The sequence below is a fragment of the Puntigrus tetrazona genome, chromosome 18 (genome assembly GCF_018831695.1).
Source record: "Puntigrus tetrazona isolate hp1 chromosome 18, ASM1883169v1, whole genome shotgun sequence".
In the NCBI taxonomy this organism is placed as follows: Eukaryota; Metazoa; Chordata; class Actinopteri; order Cypriniformes; family Cyprinidae; genus Puntigrus; species Puntigrus tetrazona.
This window is the reverse complement of record NC_056716.1, coordinates 6,124,340-6,142,685: the sequence shown is the minus strand read 5'-3', so window position 1 is coordinate 6,142,685 and position 18,346 is coordinate 6,124,340. Positions and strand designations below refer to the sequence as shown.

At 41.6% G+C, this 18,346-nt stretch overlaps 1 pseudogene; it reads right to left on the bottom strand.

Annotated features, from left to right (window-relative positions):
* Positions 1–5,915: 5,915 nt before the first annotated feature.
* LOC122322973 lies at positions 5,916–11,540 on the bottom strand (annotated as a pseudogene).
* Positions 11,541–18,346: the final 6,806 nt, after the last annotated feature.

Here is an 18,346-nt window from a genome sequence, read left to right as displayed (position 1 = left end):
CCCCTGGGCTGGTAAAAGCTATTTTGCATCCTCACCCTAGTTATCTTCCGAAAGTTCCATTCTCGACTATAAATCCGGTCATCCTTGAAGCCTTCTGCTCTCCGCCATTCATGACACCGGAGCAGGAGAAACTTCACTTACTGTGTCCAGTACGTGCTCTCCAGATCTACGTCCACCACACTAGCCAGTGGCGTAAGTCAGAGCAGCTTTTCGTATGCTATGGTGGCCGCAACCGGGGGGCGGCTGCCACTAGACAGACTATGTCACACTGGGTGAGAGATGCTATTGCCCTAGCCTATGAGGCGCGTGGTCAAACTTTGCCTCTAGGAGTTAGAGCTCATTCAACCAGAGGGGTTGCATCGTCGATGGCTTTAGCAAGAGGCGCGCCCTTGCAGCAAGTCTGTGATGCGGCAGGTTGGTCCTCTCCGCACACATTTGTTAGATTTTATAGTTTGGATGTCCATGCTACTCCGGGCTTGCATGTCCTTGAGTTGACATCCCAGAGTAATGTCTGAGACCTCCTTAGTGTTGCGCGCACACACTACACAACGCTGGGGTCCAGACACTCCTAGTTGGCGGCGTTGGTATTCTCGTTCCCATTAGCGCATTCAGCGCAGCATCGAGAGTAGCTTTTGATAGGGAACATCTCGGGTTACTTGACTGTAACCCTGTTCCTGAAAAAGCGGGAACGAGATGCTGCGCCTCAATGCCGCACTGTGGGCGTGACTGGACGTCCTTTCAGACAAAAATTTGACCTGAGGATGTTTCGCGTCACATCTATTTATAACCTCCAGGTGTTCATGATCAGGTGACGTCACCTGACCGAGGTTATATAAGCCAAACTTTGGCGTGTTTGACACGATGCTTCAACAACCGGTCGAACAAAAGACGTTCTCATTAGCGCATTCAGATCAGCATCTCGTTCGCTTTTTCAGGAACAGGGTTACAGTCAAGTAACCCCGAGACGTTCTCATGAAAGTATTTAAAATTCATTGAAAGTAGTTTTTGATAAAGAACTTTTGATATTTTCTTATTTTCTTTTGATATTTCTTTGTTACCCACGAAATGATAACATTAAGTTGGAACTTGTTCTTATTTTATTCCACTAGTGCAGAACTCACACTGTACACATTCTTTTGTGATTGTTGTTGTTTTTAGAATTGTCATATGCATACATGCATACACGCGTGCGGTACACATGCGGTACATGTGCGGTACACGTGCATGTATAATTGCCAAAATAGCGATCTACGTAGCATTATATTAAACATCGTATTCCTTAATAACGAAAACATTCTCACCACGCTGGGAATAAGTAGGTTTTAATCAAACACTTGTAAATCATCAAAAGTCCAACACGCTAGAACCGAACAACATGGCCGCCTTCTTTCCTTTCTTTCTTCTTCTTTTCCCCTCCCCACAACGATCCCATGAGTCCACTGAAACAACGTTCTTAAAGGGGCAGCAGCCAACATCTCGGCCCCAATGACCCAAAAAGGGTCATTCAAAGAAAGGAAGGGTGATGCTTCAATAAGTTAACTCAACTAATAAAACTGGCTTCCAGGAGGCATATTTTATCCGCTGGACGGCTGTAGACTCTGTAGACTGTGTTTTCACTTCTACAGAACGCACAAGTCCAATCCTACTTGAAGATTCCGCTTTGGTTGTAGCCATTTCTGGCGCTGCTGCAGTGCAGGCAAGTATTCTTTAAGCCATCTTGACCATAAGATATCTGCCAAATACTGGACCTGGCGCCATCGGCGCCGGTAAACATCTTGTTTTACTGAAGGCTCCTGGGGTAGAGTTGGACCGAACGGAGTGGTAGAGGATCTGACGGGTCGTCTGAGAGTTTAGTAATAGTTCTACCGTTGACAATAGACTCGACACAACAAAACAGTGTTGTCAATCCCTCATCATCTGGTGTCTGCTGTGATAGAACAGTATTTAGAATGGAGCAGATGGTGCGAATTTGTCGCTCCCATACACTGGCTTGTCTACGGTCTTGACATCGAATGTGAAACAATCTCTTTCTACATCCCAAAGGACGCCCAGTGTTCATTCGAGCGGCAAATCCTCTTGGTCAAGGTTAACCTCATGTAACGATTTTGCCCAGTCATCAGTTGGTATTGGTTTCATCACTTCCTTAGAATTGCTTAACTTGGTTAATCTAAACCCTCCACTGGTGAGCAGTTCCCTGAGTTCGGAAGCAAGTTTAATGGCAGCCTCCTCTGTTGGTATTGACTTAAGACAATCGTCCACGTTGAAATTTCGCTTTACTGTTTCCACTGCGTCATCAGAGAAGTTTCCCACGATTGTCTTCAGCAACTTGTTGTAAGGCAAAATTGGCAGCACTAGGACTCCAGACACCTCCAAACAGATGACCCTTCATACGATAATGCTTAGGTGGTTTGTTCGGGTTGTTATCATCCCACCATAGGAAACGAAAAACATCCCTTTCATCAGAAGGCACCCGGACTTGATAGAACATGCTCTCAATATCTGCATTTTAAAGCAATGGGTTCCTGTCTAAACTTGAGAAGGACTCCTAGCAGCTTATTGGCAAGGTCTGGGCCTTGATGGATGTGGTCATTTAATGAAGTACCTTGGTACCCGTGCTGTACAATCGAAGACAATAGGGTCTTCTCAATCATGGCCTGGCTGGCATGCAGAACTGGATGATGCGGCAGGTACCACACGCAGCCATCTTCTCCTATAATGTCTACGACTTCTTCTGCGTATTCTTTCCGCAAAGAGTCTCTAATACCCTCGGTATACATGTGAAGCAAAGTTGGTTTCTTCTTTAGCCTCTTTCCTAGAAGATCTAATCGATGCTTGGCCATTGTGTAGTTATTGGGTAGTTGTGGTGGACGTTCTTTTAATGGGATTGGAAGTGTGTAATGACCTTCCTCTTTGACTGCTCATTTGTTCCATAGGGCCACAACTTGTTCATTAACTACTGACAGCGAGTCATTGTTCACATGCACTGGGTCATCCAACTTCCAAAATCTTTCAACAGCTTGTTGTAGAGAATGGTCAGCTCGAATGATGTTGGCAGAAACAGATGTAGAGCCATCTGCTACTGGTCCATGGAGTGTCCATCCCAGGCCAGTCAGAATTGCGTATGGTTCGCCAGACTCACCACAGCATGTGTCACAAGGTTTAAGTATGTCTGGTTGGTCTAGACCTATCAGCAGGTGAACCTCATTAGCTAGATCAGCATCGGGTAAAATGATTTCATCCGCAATTTCCCGCAGATGTGACCACTGAAACACTTCCTGCTGTGTGACTAGGCTGTCCAGACTTATGTTCAAGTGGTCCCAACAGAGCACTCCTTTCATCAGGAAAGAGTTCCTTTGTTGAGCATCTTCAACTTGTAGATCAACTGCTAAGGTAACTACGTTGAGGTTTTTGGTCTCCATAGTGTTCACTTTAACGTTCATTTTGCGTGATTCCAATTTAAGAGCATGAACAAGCTTCTTAGATGCAAAGGTCCCATTGGAGCCGCTATCAAGCAAAGCAAAGACATTCATAGAGAATTGTTTGTGTCTATCTGAAACCACAACAGGCAGGATAGGAAGTGCAATCTTCTTTTGACTGACGTCAATGCATTTTCTGGTGGCATGTGTTTCAATGGCTTGTGGTGGGTCAACAACCGGCTCCTCTTCAGTTGCTTGGTTAGTAGATTGTTCTTTGTCATTGTTAGAAGCTACAGTGGCAGAGTGTAACCAGCTGTTGTGCCTTTTCCCACATCCAGGCACCTTGCATACCCAGCTGTGAGAACAGACAGCAGCGCGGTGACCCTTCATAAAGCAGTTTAGGCAAAGTAGCTTTCGTTGAACAAAGGCCAAACGCTCTTGAACAGATAAAGCTCTGAAGGCTTGGCATTGATTCAGAAAGTGTCCTTCAGTGCACTTTGGACATTTAAATCATGAAATAGTCTTTGTTTTGGGCGATGTGATGGATTCATCCATAACTGACATTGTTGCGTAATGTTTGTCTTTTCTTATTGAAGCTCTCACCGGAGAATTTTGAATGGCAGGCATAAGGAGATTCCCAAAGATAGGATCAGCTCTCTTCATCAAACTTGATGATGTCAACAGGTGGCAGATGCATGGAATCAATGTGTGACTGATATTGTTGCCTTGTCAGCTCTAGTAGTTGACATAAAGAATTGTAATTTCCTGCTGAGAGTGATGAACAAAAATTTAAGGATGGATTACCTGAGACAGGAGTTGAAAAGCCTCTATTTATTGTCCTTAACTCAGCCTTTTGTCGATTTTCCTCCATCTCAGTGTCTTTGAGCTTCAGTAAACCTTTTAGTCCATCCATTTCAAATACTGCTTGCTGAAGTTGTAGTTTAAACTCCGTGCACGCAGACGTTCTTCCTGTTGAGCTAGAAGCACAGAAAACTCTTTATTCTCTTTCTGTCTTAGATTCTGTAGCTCTTGAAACTGGGTAGATACTTGTTCTATAGTAGGCATTTGCAATTTAGCAGCTTCCTCCAGCATTGGATGTCCTCTTGGAAGTTTGATGCATCAGAAGATTCCATTGATGACTTAAAATCTTCAAGCCAGCTTAATACTGTGTGCTGTAAATCTTGCACTTCACGCAGAACTGATGTTAAATAGCCCTTAGAAGCATCAAGGTCATCCTCATCTTCTAACATTTTGTGGTACATGTCATGAACCTCGTGAAACCGCATAACAGCCTCATTCAAGGCAGCAAGCTTCATTTCTACATCTTTGGGCTGATTACAGCTCATAGCGGTAGTAATCTGTGTCATTAAGCGTGTCGCACCACCACGTTGGCGCTTGAGACCCCTTTGTTGTTGATCTGGGATAGAACTTTCTTCTGTCTCTTGATCCATGTTGTTATTAATTTTATTTCTTCCTCGTGTTTGACTTTAATGTTACCCACGAAATACCCTGCCTTCCCATTGTGTTCAATTGTTTAATTGTCTTCCAGCTGTGTCTTGTTAATTTAGTTAATTTCCTTTGTATTTAAGCCCTGTGTGTTGTGTGCACGTTGTCGGATCATCAAAGTTACAAAGTTACTCTATGATTTTTTCCCGAGGTCTTTTCGTGGTTTTTTGTTCTGCCTACCTGCCTTTTGTATATATATTTTTGCCAGTTTTGAATTAAATCTATTTAAGTTTATTTTCGAAGTCTCGAGTCTTTCCCCGCGAAACCACGGGAAACGTGACAATCTATAGTCAATCTGTATATATTAGTCTGTGTATTCTCTTCTCTTTATTATTACAAGATATTCCTGTACTCCCCCTTACTCATGTGTGTTTTCTGACTCGATCCCACATTTTTTTCTTAAAAAATTGTTTACTGCACAATTTTTTTCTTGCAACCAGTAAATGGCTGACAAATTTGTAAACATTTTCTTACAAACCAATTTTTAATTCTAATTTTATAAATAATTATTTAACTTTTGAGTAAATATGTCTGCTTTCTCTATCAATACAATTATAAAATAGCAGTTATATAGCACAAGATAAAAAGACAATCATCTAATAGATTTTAGGACCTCTTTTATTCAGGGTTACTTTATAGCCTTTTTCAGCACATTATGCACAGTATGTACAAATAAAACCATGTGGCCTGTCATTTATGTGTCAAAGCATTTAGTCAAAAGTACACTATGGCTGTCAATAAATAAATAAATAAATAAATAAATAAATGTTTAATTTAAAATAAAATGTTGCATTTGAATTTTAGGTGTGCATCAGTTTTATCAGTCATGCACAAAATGTGATGCTAATGTTTGTAACATTCCTATTTCCCTACCTAACTGACAATGGCCTTTTAAAATTTTGATTGTGCAATGTGTTTTAGCAATTGTGACAGCCCTAAAGCATGTCACTCTAACACCAATGTAAAATGTAAAAATATATGCTATTTTATCTGTCAATAGGACTTAGGCAGGACTTTTCCCATCATAAGCTGTTTTGTATTTCTTTCAGGTTTGAATAGAATAATGTAACATTTTGGTGCAAATATGCAAAATAGAACACCAAAGCTTGATGCTAAAATGGCAAATATCTCCACAGCTACAGTGAATTTTCCAGGAGAACTCGCATAAGCTGGGATAAATGTGATCCATACAGCACAGAATGTGAGCATACTGAAAGTGATGAATTTAGCTTCATTGAAGTTATCAGGCAAAAGAGCAAGAAAAGCCAAAATGAAGCAAAAGAAAGACAACAGGCCAATATAACCCAACACAGCCCAGAAACCTATAGGAGAACCCAGACTACACTCAAGAATTATCTTTTCATGATAATATTTCATGTTTTTGTTAGAAAAGGAGGAGATATTGTTAACCAAAGTACACAAATAAAAACCTGTATAAGTGTAAAGGCAAGAACACTGAATCGTTGTTGCGCAGGACCAAACCATTTCATGACATTACTTCCTGGAAGAGTAGCCTTGAAAGCCATTAACACCACTATTGTTTTTGCCTAGAACACAGGAGATACAGAGAACAAAAAGTGATCCCAAATGCTGTATGGCGCAACATACATGACCATTCAGTGGGCCGACCACATGAAAGTAAGTGAACAGAGAAAACACAGAGTCAATGAGAAGAGCAACAAGAAGCTCAGCTCTGAGTTGTTGGCTTTTACTATGGGTGTGTCTTTTTTACTGTAAAACAGAATGGCTACTAGCACAGTTAATCCTGCACCAAACAGTGAGAAAAAGACTAGAACTATACCCATAACTTCTGTGAATGACAGATACTCTATAGCCTTTAAGACACATTTATTTTTCTCAGCATTAGACCAGTATTCCCTGGACACTGTTTGCAGTTATTTGAATCTGGAATAGAAATTGATTAGTATAGTTATAGTTAAAAGCAACATTATGTTATATGTGAACTGTTTGTTAAGACATGCAAAATTATAAATGGAGGAAAAACAATGAAGGAAATAATTAGTTTTCTGAAACTGTGAGATAGGCTGAAGATTACCTGTCTCATTACTGATTTCTCCTTCTGCACATGGAATACAGTCATAACAGCAGACAGGTCTCCCTTTCTGTGTAGCCTTCCTAGTGCCTGGAGGACAGCTCTCACTGCACACAGAACTTGGCTTCTACATAGAAAAATAAATATATATTGCACATAATTACTTGTTTATTATTTGTTTTATGTCCCAATTTCAACAAAATCTCTACAATAAATAGTGCCTCCAGATAAATAAAAATACCTCCAGCTGTCCTCCAACCCAGATTATGTTTTCAGTTTTGAGCATAAAGCGCTGGTCAGGAGGCAGTGAGGCATCATAGTATCCCACTGGTTTAAATTGTACTGATCGATCAGAGCCCTGCTGCCAGTTTATGACTTCATACTGGGCTGCTATGCCACCAGTGCTGTCAAACCACACATGATCACCCATCTTTATAGTGAAATTTACTTTTTAGAGCCTCAACCACCTATTGTGAAAACATGTAAACAGAGCGGTGTTGTTCCAGAGGTTATTACTCCCGGTCTGTACATTTTGCATGTATCCCTTATTTAACAGACCTGATTCAGATCATCAGCTCATTAGTAAAAAGAGGTCCATGAACTGATTTTTAATGTGTCATACAGACACATACAAAACACATACTCAATAAAATGTGCAGAGCTTGGGGGCCTCAGTGACCAGGATTAAGAACCACTGTTATTCTTTTGGTCTTACTTTCTATTTTTCTACCACTCTCTTTTAAATGCTATTACCTGCTGTGGTTGTATTTTCAGGTCTTTTCACAACCCTTCATTGCTGTGCACTCTGAGTAAACTGTGTAGAGAATGAGCCACAGCATAAACTGCTTTGTAGGCATTGCTTGCATATCTTTGTTCAGGCACATCTTCATTGTAGTTCTTCAGCGCAAGCAGATCTTGATATACACTGCAATTTATTGCATATTGAGAGGAATTTGTCTCAGTTTGTAAGCATGGAAAAGCTGTGTCCCAGAATGCTTTTATAACATAATCTAAAAAACCTTCAATATCAACTTTTCTCACTGCAAATCCCAGTGACCTCCCAGCACATGAAAACTGTTTGGAGCAATCAAACTCTTTGCAGTTATCCATGACTCGACACCAATCATTTGGAAGCCAGTAATGTTTTGTATATTTAGCTGCTTAAATAGATTGTTCATTTCAGAAGTAGTAAGAAATGCAACAATCACTTTTGCTGTGCTTTTTTTTATTGTCTCTACCACTTTTTGGAGTTTATCAGGCTCTGTTCGGTAGAATTTCACAGAGTACTCAACACAGATCCCCTCTTCCCGGGCTGTATTTAGAAATACGGCCATACCATTGTTTCCATAGTCATTGTCACTGTTCACAGCTCCAACCCAAGACCAGCCAAAGTGCTTAACTATGTATGCAAGGGCTCTGCTCTGGTGGTAGATCACTAGCAATAGTTCTGAAGAAAGAAGGATACTCTTTCCTATTACTGAGGCATTCACATGAAGCTGAGTGACTTATCTGAAAACAACAACAATAATGATAATAATGCAACCCAGAAAACTGTAATAAAATACATTATTAGTAATTATTTAAAGATTTTATGGTTATTGTTCCTTACCACAGGTAATTTAAAAGGTCCTGTTGTTCTGGACAGAATCACTGTAGCAGAAGACTCTGTTTCACCTATGATAGCATGTATAGGAGACTGTCCATTGCATTGTTCCCTAACTACAAACTCCTGACCATTCATCAAGGCCATAGTTGCACTTACGGTAGACAGTCTTGAACCACAACTATCATAAATTCGATAGCCAATGGTAATATTTGGAAGCAAACTTTCACTTTGATTAATCTCCTCAATAGCAAACATCATTATTTGAGCCATCCGAAAACCATTTATATTTACACTGTAAAAACATAAAACAGCATTGGTATTATATACATACAGAGAGAGAGAGAGAGACAGAGAGAGAGAGAGACTTTTTTAACATACATACATTGCACGATAACATTCATATGCTGCTATATACTGCTAAGAGTAAAATACAAAAAATGCTGAAATGTATATTTGTCTTTCTTTTTATCTGGTTGTATTAAATATATTATATGCTCTATAATAGCTTTCAGTGTTCAATATGTAACAAACCTTGAGCATGACAGCTGCTGAGGTTTTTTTGTAAACTTAGATGAAGGTAATGTCTCTGTGCTCCGGATTGGAAAAAGTGCTCCAATAGTTACCTCTCCATCCGTGAAAAACAGTGGATACTTCAAGTCTCCCATTAATCTGCAAAAAGGCTTTTCTGCTTTTGTATGAACATGATGGAAAAGCAGGAGTTTGTAAATAAAGAGAAGCATCCCAAAGGTTGGGCTTAACTGCAGATGTCAAATGCAAGGAACCCGATACACTATTAGCACTTTTATAGACAAAATTAATATGGAGGAATGAGTGTGAATGTAGCCAATGACCTCAGAGGGTGGTTCAGTTAGGAACCTTGGTGTGCTGTTTTACAGCAATCTTTCCTTTGAAAACCATGTTTTCAGCATCTGTAAAACTGTGTTTTTCCATCTTAAAAAGATATCCAAATTATGACCTATGCTTTCAACTCCTATCAAAGAACGGATAGATTTTAAAATCTTGTTAATTACTTATAAAGCCCTGAATGGTTTAGCTCTCAATACTTGAGCAAGCTCTTATCACATTTTGGTCCTGCACATCTGCTGGCTGTTTGATAATACCTAGAATATCAAAATTGACTCATGGGCGGCAGACTTTTTCCTATCTAGCAGCCAAACTCTGGAACAATCTTCCTAACACTGTTTTGGGAAGCAGACACACTCTGTCAGTTTAAATCTAGATTAAAGACACATCTTTTAACCTGGCCTACACATAACACACTAATACGCTTTTATTATTCAAATCAATCAATTAAAGCAATAATTTTTATTTATATAGCACTTTTAACAACACAGATCATATCAAAGCACTGAACAGTATAAAGTAGAAGAACACAATGACAGGGATGTATAATGATGAGATTGAACATTTGTTATTAAATGCAGAGACGGTCTCTGTAATCATTTTAACTATAATCACTAGAAATTAAGTGTCCCCAACAAAGCAAGCCAGAGGTGACAGCGGCAAGGAACCAAAACCCCATCCATACAGAATGGAGAAAAAAAACCTTGGGAGAAAACAGGCTCATTTGGGGCCAGTTCAGAGTTTGAGTGCTAGATAGGAAAGGGATCTGCCACCCGCAGTCGATTTTGATATTCTAGGTATTATCAAATGGCCAGAGTTTTGAGAGCGCAGCAGATGTGCAGGACTATAATGTGATAAGAGCTTGCTCAAGTATTGAGGTGCTAAACCATTCAGGGCTTTATAAGTATTTAACAAGATTTTAAAATCTATTCGTTGTTTGATAGAGAGCTAGTGCAGTGTTCACAGAAATGGACTAATATGGTCATACTTCCTAGTTCTAGTAAAGACTCTAGCTGCTGCATTTTGGACTAGCTGAAGTTTGTTTATCAAGCGTGTAAAGCAATAAAGCAATAATCAAGCAATAAAGCATTACAATAATCTTACCTAGAGGTCATAAACGCCTGAATTAACATTTCTGCATTAGACATTGAAAGCATAGGTCGTAATTTGGATATATTTTTAAGATGGAAAATGCAGTTTTACAGATGCTGGAAACATGGTTTTCGAAGGAAAGATTGCTGTCAAGCAGCACACCTAGGTTCCTAACTGATGATGAAGAATTAACAGAGCAGCTATCAAGTTTTCTGTGTTCTAAATTATTACATGTGGGGTTTTAGGTCCAATTATTAGCACTCATGCGTTTTTTCAGAATTTAGCATTAAGCAGTTCCTTTCAAAAGCTACTTGATGCTGCACTCAGTAGTGCTAATGAGAATGTCTTCTGTTCGACTGGTTGTTGAAGCATGTGTGTCAAAATGGCAACGTTTGGCTCATATAACATCGGTTAGGTGACGTAACTTCATTACACACATTCTCAGGTCTTTTGTCTTCAATGACCGCATGTGTGTGTGTGTGTGTGTGTGTGTGTGTGTGTTGGGAGAGAAAACATATATACATATATATATATATATATATATATATATATATATATATATATATATATATATATATATATATATATAAGTCAGCTGCTCTCTCCCTTGATTGTCATCATCACCTGTCCTTTAATTGCCACCCTTCACCAGGCTCCCAATGGGTGACTGTGTGTGAGAGGAGGGGCGTGGTATTGACAGGTCTGAGTGTGCATGTGACGAGGCACACCTGAATTGAATCGAGCCTCGTCAACGCCGCAGTTAAATGCTGACCGCACCTCTCCTCGAGAGACTCTCCTCGAGGTCTCTTCCCCGCTTCCCATGCTGCTGTCCTCGTGGGTCCAGGAGGGAATCCCCACACTGCCAGAGAAGCGAGCCATTGCACCCGTAGTCCTGGTGACAACTGCACACGTTTACCGCTGACAGGCCAGGATTCCGGCCAGTTGATCCCTTCTGACTGCCGCTCAAGGAAGCGGAGGAGAAGCCGTGGGAAGAAGCTGCCATCCTCGCCGGACTCGCCCCTTACCTGGACCCTTCCCCTTGGAACACTGCCCTACCTGCTTCACCCTGAAGCACGACAAGGACACCAGTTCCCCTGTTTATTTTGGACACTTCTTGGGTACTAAGGAATGTAGGGAGAGGCTACAGGATTCAATTCACATCCTTTGCATTTCAACAGCGTAGTTCCGGCTTCCATGAAAATAGATCGAGCACATCTGTTGACACAAGAATTGCAGACTCTGCTGGAAAAAGGGGCAATAAACGTGTTCCCTCTGCCAAAGTCAGGCTATTACAGTCAATACTTCTTGTTTCAAAGAAGGATGGGGGTTGCGCCCAATTCTAGATCTTTGAGGGTTGAACTGCTATCTCAGAACATACAAGTTCAAGATGTTGACAATCAAGATGACTGTTTCTGGGGGTTGTATTCTGGGGTGAGGCTTACCAGTATCAGGTTCCTCTATTTGGCCTAGCCTTGTCACCTCGCACATATACGAAATGTATGGATGCAGCTCTGGCTCCTCTGCGACTCCAGAACATTTGCATTCTCAATTACATAGACGACTGGTTAATTCTAACCCATTCTCAAGAGCTAGCGCTTTCACATTGGGATGCGATCCTAGCTCATCTCAAATCTCTGGGGCTGAGACTCAACACAAAGAAAAGCATTCTCACTCCTACTCAGAGAACAATGCATCTAGGAGTTGTATGGCATTCTGTCACAATGCTGGTACAACTGTCCCCGCATGCGCCAAATCCATTCTAAACACCCTAAAAGAAATCAAGCTAGGTCGGAAAGTGACTGTTCATTACTTTCAGAGAGTTCTAGGTCTCATGGCAGCTGCATCCATGAAAATAGCCTTGAGCTTTCTACACATGAGGCCATTCCAGCTGTGGCTCAGGAGCCAGGTGATTTCATCCAAGGCCAACACCCAAAGGCAAATAGGGGTTACGTGTCAGGGGTTACCCTTTCTATGTGGTTCAGACCTTGGTTCCTGACTTTGGGTCCCACTCTACATCCGTGTTGTTGTCGCAATATGCTAATGACAGACGCTTCCCTCATGGGCTGGGAGAGGTCTTAGACAGCCATCCGGCCCAGAAGATCTGGAAAGGTCACCTTCTGGTGTGGCACATCGATTGCCTCGAGATGATGACTCTTTCTCAGGCCCTGAAATATTTCTTCCAGCAGTTGAGAGGCTACGATGTCCCAGTGTGGGTGGACAACACCTCGGTAGTCTCTGCTTAAATCGCCAGGGCACACTGCATTCACGCAGGTTTGAACAAGCTAGCACAGCAGGTTCTGCTTTGGGCACAGGACAAGATTCTGTCCTCAGGCGATTTACATTCCTGGGCATATGAATGTGGGAGCAGACATGCTATCCAGACAAGCTGTGACACATGGGGAACTCCACCCCGAAGTAGTGAGTCTAATCTGGAAGAAATTTTACTTAGCAGAGGTGGACCCTTTACTGCTCTCTGACTTTGCACATTTCCTCCAATAGCTCTGCTCCCGGGAGTCCTGGTGAAGGTTTGTCAACAGGGCCTGCGCCTCTTATTGATAATGCCCTCGCTGGCCGACCAGAGTATGGTTCTCAGATCTAATAACCCTCTTCAAGGCTCACTGTGGCAATTCCGATCAGGAGGATCTTCTGTCTCAGGCACAGGGGACAATATTTCATCCAAGCTCTGGACCGTATGGCCCTTGATGGAGACCAACTGAGAGATACTGGCCTTCCAGCCAATGTAATAGAGACTATTCTAAGCGCTAGGGCTCCCTCCACCAGAAGGTCTTATGCCCTCAGATGGCGTGTTTTTGAAGATTGGTGCATGACACATCAGGCAGACCCAGTTCACTGCCAGATTGTTTCAGTGCTGGAGTTTCTGCAAGAAAAATTGTCCTCTGGCACATGACCTAGTACTCTCAGAACATACGCAGTAGCCATTTCTGGGCCTGCCATATTCTGATTGATGGGTTTCGTGGGAAAGCACCTCTAGTTGCCTGCTTCATTCTGTGGAGCTAAGTGGTTAAAGCCGCCTATCAGAGCAATGATCCGTCATGGATTTGGCCGTTGTTTTCGAGGGCTGGCTGGCACCCTTTGAAACATTAGAATCAGCTCTGGATAGGCTTCTGATGCTAAAGATGGTTTTTCTGATGGCCAAGTATTTCTCTGAAGAGAGTTGGTAATTTGCAGGCTCTCTCAGTTTCGCCATCCTGCCTAGACTTTCCCCCTGGGCTTGTCAAAGCTATTTTGCATCCTCACCCTAATTATCTTTCTCAACCGTAAATCCAGTATTTCTAGAAACCTTCTGTCCTCTGCCATTCACTACACTGGAGCAGGAAAAACTTCACTTACTGTGACCAGTACATGCTCTGCAAATTTACGCCCACAGCACTAGCCAGTGGCGTAAGTCGGAGCAGCTCTTTATATGCCATGGGGGCCATAACCACTGGCTGCTAGACAAACCATGTCACATTGGGTGAGGGATGCTATTGGGTGAGCCTATGAGCCGTGTGTCCAAACTTCGCCTCTAGGAGTCAGGGCCTACTCAATCAGGGGGGTTGCATTTTCAATGGCTTTAGCAAGAGGTGCACCCTTTGCTGCAGGTGTTTGATGAAGCAGGATGGTCTGCTCCACACACATTTGCTAGATTTTTTTTTTTGCTAGATGTCCATGCTACTCTGGGCTCTCATGTCCATGAGTCAAGGTCATGTCTGAGACCCTTTTTGATGTTTGTGCACACACACTACACAACACTTGAGGTCCAGACACTTTCAGTGCAGTGGCGTTGGTATTCTCTGTTTCCATTAGCACTATTGAGTGCAGCATTGAGTGTACCTATGGAAAAGGAACGTCTCGGTTACTTGACTGTTCCCTGAAAAAGTGGGAACAGACGTCTGCTCAGACAAAAAGATTAACCTGAGGATGTTTCCGCTTTATGCCTATTTTTAACCTCTAGGTGCGTGTAATGAAGTGGAGTCACCTAACCGAGGTTATATGAGCCAAACTTTGGCGTGTTTGACACACATTCTTCAACAACCAGTCGAACTAAAAACATTCTCATTAGCACTATTGACTGCAACATCTCATTCCCGCTTTTGCTCTGCTCAAAGACTTCCATCCGAAGAGGAGTTCAAACGGGTGAATCCGGTGGAAGCTTGGGGTTCTTCACAAATTTCTAACAGTACATATAGCAGCATTAAGTCCAAGTCTCGATGGTCCTCAGCCACAACTCATCATAACATCTTCTGTAATGTCTAGTTAAAATGCTCGACCAGCCCGTCAGTCTGGGGATGGTAGACGGTTGTGCAGAGCTGTTTCACTTTCAGCAGCCGGCAGAGGTCGGACATGAAGGGGGTACCCTGATTGGTCAAGATCTCCGACTTGGCTTCGAGCAGGAATAGTTCCTTCACTATATTCTTTGCTGTGGTGGTGCGGAGGGGAACTGCTTCCAGGTACTGGGTGGCAAAGTCGACTATCACCAGGATGTGTTCATGTCCTTGGGCGGACTTCGGTGCTCTGGTGTTTCTTTTTCCTTTTCTGTGCTGCAGTGGGGTCCTTCCGTGGGGGAAGTGGGGATGATCGGTCAAAGATTATTGCTTTCTGAGAGGAAGACCAAGAAAGAAGCATCAGTCTCTGTTATGCTTGGAGATGGTCTCTCAGAATGTGGCGTCCTCGTGGTTGCTTTTTAAAGCAGCGGCTAATGGCTAGCAGCTGCGACCGATCAGCCAATTGGAGGCATGGCCATGTGCTCCTTGTGTGATTCCAGGGTGACGATGATGATCCTTCAGGACTCTCGCCACAATATATTAATTACAATTATTAGTAGTAACTGTGTAGTAGTAACTGTAGCAGAATTACATTGCCATCAACGAATCTGTTAGTTCAGCTAACTTTCATTGAGGTTTCAATCTTTTAAGAAAGGATTTTTTCTTGGCCACAGCATTTCATGGCATGTAGCAAGAGTCAAAATTGTAATGAGACTAATTTGCAAGGTAGAACCAGAAACTTGTGTAATTTGTGCACAAAAGTTTTCTTACCTAACTTATGTGCTAACTCACATAAGCATAAATACACTCATACATGGGGAAAGTGCAAATGCTTAATGTTAAACCTTTTAGGAAAAGCAGAGAATTAATCTATGAAAAGTCAGTTAACCTCTGTTTAGTTTAGTTAAATGTACAATACATGCATTGCCTCGTTGTGGTGAGGGTTCCAAGTTGTCTCGAATGAAAGTCTTGATGGTTTCAATGGTTTTGGACTTGTATTGCATTCTTCCGGTTTCAAGAGTAATGAATTCCAAAGATGTCCTGATGATTGGGAGTCTCTTCCCAGGAAGAAGGTGAAAAGAGCCAAGAGAGATCTGCTGAGATCCAAGGATCTTTGGTTGAAGTAAAGTCATGGCAGCAAGGCCTAGCACAAAACTTCAATCAATCAATCAATAATTTTTATTTATATAGCGCTTTTAATAAACACAGGTTGCATCAAAGCACTGTACAGTATAATGACAGGGATGTATAGTGACGAGAGTGACCAATTTCTTATTAAATGCAGAGACGGTCTCTGTAGTCAATTCAACGATAGTCACTAGAAGTTAAGTGTCCCCAACCAAGCAAGCCAGAGGCGACAGCAGCAAGGAAACAAAACCCCATGCATACAGAATGGAGAAAAACCTTGGGAGAAACCAGACTCAGTTGGGGTCAGTTCTCCTCTGACCGGACGCCCAGCACTTAACTTCCAGTTCAATTTTAAACGTGAGCTGTGCCAGGTAGTGTAAATGACTTAGTGTGTGCGTGTGCGTGTGTGTGTGCATCAGGATCTGGTGATCTGTCGACGGGCGCATCTAGGTGTTCTGGTCTCTGATGAACATAATCTCTGGGTGCTGATCCACCATCTAGTCTGGATACAAACTGTGAAAACAGATTGAGAAAGAAACAGGACTAATATTAGCGTAGATGCTATTCTTTTTACGATGTCACAAGTACATCGTATTGTAGGAGTAGTGTTCCCGGTTCCAGCAAATCTAAGTAATGCAGCCTAAAAATCCTTTAACGGATTTGAATAATAAAAGGTGTGTTGGTGTGTTATGTGTAGGCTAAGTTAAAAAGATGTGTCTTTAATCTAGATTTAAACTGGCAGAGGTGTCTGCTTCCCTGAACAGAGTTAGGAGATTGTTCCAGAGTTTAGGTGCTAGATAGGAAAAGATCTGCCGCCCGCAGTTGATTTTGATATTCTAGGTATTATCAAATGGCCAGAGTTTGAGAACGCAGCGGACGGCAGGACTATAATGTGATAAGAGCTCGCCAAGTATTGAGGAGCTAAACCATTCAGGGCTTTATAGGTAATTAATAAGATTTTAAAAATCTATTCGATGTTTGATAGGAGCCAGTGCAGTGTTGACAGAACCGGCTAATATGATCATACTTCCTAGTTCTAGTAAGGACTCTGGCTGCTGCGTTTTGGACTAGCTGAAGTTTGTTTATTGCTGCAGAACAACCACCCAATAAAGCATTGCAATAATCTAACCTTGAGGTCATAAACGCATGAATTAATATTTCTGCATTAGAGGTTGAAAGCATAGGTCGTAATTTAGATATATTTTTAAGATGGAAAACGCAGTTTTACAGATGCTAGAAACATGATTTTCAAAGGAAAGATTGCGGTCAAACAGCACACCTAGGTTCCTAAAACTGATGATGAAGAATTAACAGAGCAGCCATCAAGTGATAGGCTGTGTTCTAGATTATTATATGTGGGGTTTTAGGTCCAATTATTAGCACTCTGTTTTTTCAGAATTTAACATTAAGAAGTTACTCATCATCCAGCTTTTTATATCGACTATGCATTCTGTTAGATTCTCAATTTGGTGTGTATCACCAGGCTGCGCTGGAAATATAGAGCTGAGTATCATCAGCATAGCAGTGAAAGCTAACACCATGACTCCTGATAATATCTCCCAGAGGTAACATGTAAAGGTTGAAAAGTAACGGTCCTAGCACTGAGCCTTGAGGAACTCCATATTTCACTTTTGATCGATATGATACCTCCTCATTTAATGCCACAAACTGATAGCGGTCAGATAGATATGATGTAAACCATGCTAAGGCGTTTCTCTAATGCCAACATAGTTTTCTAGTCTATCCAAGAGAATGTTGTGATCGAGTAGTATCGAATGCTGCGCTAAGATCTAATAGCACCAATAACGAGATAAAACCACGATCAGATGATAGAAGCAGGTCATTAGTAACTCCTACTGAGAGCAGTCTCAGTACTCATGGTAACGGTCTAAAACCTGATTGAAATCCTCACAGACACCATTTTTTTCTAAAAAGGAATACAGTTGTGAGGATACTACCTTTCTAGTATCTTTGACAGAAAATCTTGCAGAGGTGTTCAATTTCCCATCTTCTCAGTGTCCAACAGAACAGCAACTGGGGCTCTCTCCAGGCCTGCCAGGTGCATTGCACCAGCTTCAGAAGATGAGAAGTTGTGAGACATGGAAGAGACCAGAAAATAGAAGACTGTTGCAGGTCACAGAAGTGATACCTTTTGAACTCGAGTGAAGGTCACACTCTTTGTGAGTCAAAGTGCCAGTGGTATCTTGAACTTTTGGAGAGAGAGTTTATGAGAGTATATTCTTTGTCTCTAACCATGTCAATTTGCATATGCACTGAATTGGAGGTTAATTGACAAATAAACATAAACAAGCATACAATAGTATACAATACCAAAGACAATATATAAGAACAACAAATAATGTACAAAATAATCCTGAAGGATATGTGTGTATATTTATTTGTTATAGTTAATTAA